Source organism: Mustela lutreola, chromosome 1 (genome assembly GCF_030435805.1).
Source record: "Mustela lutreola isolate mMusLut2 chromosome 1, mMusLut2.pri, whole genome shotgun sequence".
In the NCBI taxonomy this organism is placed as follows: Eukaryota; Metazoa; Chordata; class Mammalia; order Carnivora; family Mustelidae; genus Mustela; species Mustela lutreola.
The window spans coordinates 46,238,584-46,242,180 of record NC_081290.1 but is presented as its reverse complement, the minus strand read 5'-3'; the positions used below and the strand labels follow the sequence as shown (position 1 = coordinate 46,242,180).

Below are 3,597 nucleotides of genomic sequence, written 5' to 3'. Positions count from 1 at the left end.
CCCTGCCTAATCCTGCCAGTATTGACTCCTTCAAAAGGAAACACACTGAAATATGTCTAAAGGGTCTTTGCTCAAGGTCTCCTTTGGTAGAAATTTGGGACCTGTCCTGTTTTGCTTTTATTAGTACTATTATTTTATTTATTTATTTATTTTAAAGGATTTTATTTATTTGACACAGAGAGAGATCACAAGTAGGCAGAGAGGCAGCCAGAGAGAGAGGGGAAAGCAGGCTCCCTGCCAAGCAGAGAGCCAGATGCTGGGCTCGATCCCAAGACCCTGGGAGCATGACCTGAGCCGAAGGTAGAGGCTTAACCCACTGAGCCCCCCAGGGGACCCAAGTATTATTATTTTTTTAAGTAATATGTTTCTAAGTTTTTTAAAAACTGGATTTCATGTTTTTAGGGAGTACAATATCCTTGGTGAGTCTACTGAGCTCTGATCCAAACTCATGGGTCTAAAGTAAGATATGTAACAAAACAATTTCTAATACATTTCTTTAAAAGTGTATTTTTCACAGCTAAAGGCAAAATTGAAGTCTGAGCAGCCAATTCAATTTCAAGGAGGATTGAGACAAATGAAATTTTGGCCATTTGTGAATTTCTTGAGTACTTATTATGTTCCTAGTACTTTGCTCACAATGATTTTGATAGAATTTTAATAGTGGCAATGGTCACTCTACAGATGTCATGACCCCAAGGTAAATATACTGATCTGTATTTGTGGGATGCAGGACTTTAGGCTGCTAAAGTATTTCCAGAACAGAAGATAATTGGTATCTTCAATTTGTGTTATATAGAGTTGGCTTTGGAGACATTTACTATTACAAATTCAGTTCTTTAGAAAAATCACACAAATTAAAATAGTTACGCTGAAAGAGGTCAATGAGAATATGTTTTGGGGTTTTAAGATCCCCTATATACTCTGAGAACCAATGAATTTTGTGATGTCATAGACATAATACCATATAAGTATTTCAATATAGATAATGAAAGAATATGTGGCAGTAATAATGGAAGATGAAAACCTGATGGAGTAGAACCAATAAGCTGGCAGTTTGAAGCCTGGTTCATTCATTTAATAGGCTCTAGAGTCAGGTGACAGGTTAAAGGTTGTCTAGCCTTAGTGTCTTCTTATATTAAATAATAATACTACCACTTAACTTCCAGAGCTCCTATGGGCATAACTTAAGTGAAATAATTGTGTCAAGCTCCTCTTTAATAATAAGTTGCTTAATAAACATTAGTTCTTCTTACCAAGATCCACTGGTTACATTTCTCTGGAAGTCACACAAATCCTAGTGATTTGGTGACTTTCTCTGAAATTGGTTTTTGTTTTCATGTTGTTTCTTTAGTGACTTCCTAAGGCTACTTCCTGCTGGAATACTGTATTGTTCTATGCATTCTGATGCGTTTCATCCAGCACCCATATACTGGGTGTAAAATAACAGCAACCTCTTTCCAGTTCCTGCTGGGCTTGGACCTCCCTCCTCCAGGGAGCTCAGCTTACAGTGATCTGTTACACATTATAGGTGTGAGACCAGGACCGACTCAGAATTTGTAAAATCCAATTCCACATGTTAACATCAACTCTACTTACCTACTAATTATTTTATTATCCATGTGTTTCAGAAAGCACTTTATATAAATATTATATTTTATGTTGTAACTCTGATGTGACACTTATGTCACCTTTTCCTTTTCATCTAAGTTTCTTATAGGAACCTGAGAAGGCTGAAAGATTGAAAATACCTGAATAAAAGTCAATATGTAAATCTCCTTAATGTCTTTATGCTCCTATGAGCAGGTTGTGATACTAAACTCATCATTTACTTGAACTTCACTTTTCGTTAAAACATTTTTTCAGCATGCCAATAGTGTAACAGAAAATAAGTGGTTAACAAGTCCAAATATCCAGGAAATAGACTCAAATAGGGTTGACTTTAAGGAAAATTGGCATATCATCAGATATGCCACTGAGACATTATGTCAGTTTCCATAGAAGGTTTTGAGAACATTTGTGAACTTTTTGGTTGAAGATGAGATTTTATATGCAGAAAGTGTATATATCATATATATATATATGATATATTCTGATATATCATATATATGATATATTATATATTCTGATAAATTCTGATGTATAGTTATATATATATAAATTCTGATGTATAGTTATATATATATATATAAATTCTGATATATATAACTATACATCAGAATTTATATACACACATTCTTTCCTCATTTTAGTAAGACCATTCCAGTGTTCCATGGATGTTTTATTTGGCACTCAGAGGGCTTCAATGTTTTATTTGGCACTCAGAGGGCTTAACAAGGTCAGAGGGTAAAAATGTTATGACAGACAGATTCTCCTTCCAGGATCATCATGTATACATATATATATTTTTGTTATTGTTGTTGTTGTTATTTTTTTGTTTTCATGTTGTTTTTTAGTGACTTCCCAAGGCTACTTTCTGCTGGAATACTCTATTGCTCTATGCATTCTGATGAGTTTCATTCAGCCAGGCCTCCATAATGGTTGTGGTATTGCTTAGCATGCAGACTGTCAGTTGCATGTTGGCCAGGTGTCCCCTGGGCACCACTGTCGGGGGCTGATAATTAATGTCAACCTTAAAACCCAAGGGACACAAGTCCACAGATTGGATGGTGCACTTGGTCTTGACAGTGGCAATGGTGGCATTGAGCACCACTTCTTGGCAGCAGAGCGTACAGCAGGCCATTTATTTGCCATGGTGAGGGTCACAGTTGACCATCTAGTTGGAGGTTCAAAGCAGGCATTGATGATCTCTGCCACCAACAGCTGCTCACGGTAGGCCTTCTTAGCTGAGACAATGCATTGAGTAGGTCACCAGGGAGATGAGGATGTGGGGGTAGGACACCAGGTTGGTCTGGAACCCCGTGAGATCTACATTGAGGGCCCCATTGAAGTGCAGGGAAGCAGTGATGGAGGACATGATCAGACCAATGAACCAGTTGAGGTTGGTGTAGGTAGGATGTCTGATGTCCAGGTTGCTGGCAGATGTCATAGATGGCCTCATTGTCCACCATGAAGGCACAGGATGGTGTGGGTGGTCAGGATGGAACTTTCATCATTAGAGGTTTATATATTCTAAGGTATAGATCAGCAGTTCATTTCATTTTACTGATATGTTCCTAAATATGTTTTTATTTTTTAGGATTTTTATTTATTTATTTGACAGAGAGTCAGAAAGAGCACGAGCAGGTGAGAGAAGCAGAGAGAGGGAGAAGCGGGCTCTCTGCTCAGCACGGAAAACCCAAAGTGGGGCTGGATGCATGGTACCATGACCTAGTCGAAGGCAGACGCTTAACCAACTGAGCCACCCAGGCACCCCTGTGTAGGAGTCTTTAGTCTACTTCTTCCACAGCTTCCCTATTCAGGGGCCAAAGACGGTATAGACATTTTAGAAGTTATGAATATAGCTACTATAAACATTTGTGTATGTATTTTTGTTTGAACTTATGTTCTCATTTTTATTGGGTACCATTCATAGGCCCCAATAAAGAGTGAAATAATAAAAATAAATATATAGATGTTCAGGATATCCATCTAAGTGAT

The 3,597-nt window shown here is 37.7% G+C and overlaps 1 pseudogene; it reads right to left on the bottom strand.

The window, feature by feature from the left end:
* Nucleotides 1-2,494: 2,494 nt before the first annotated feature.
* LOC131810289 (tubulin alpha-8 chain-like) lies at nt 2,495-3,086 on the bottom strand (annotated as a pseudogene).
* Between the last annotated feature and the right edge of the window lie 511 nt (nt 3,087-3,597).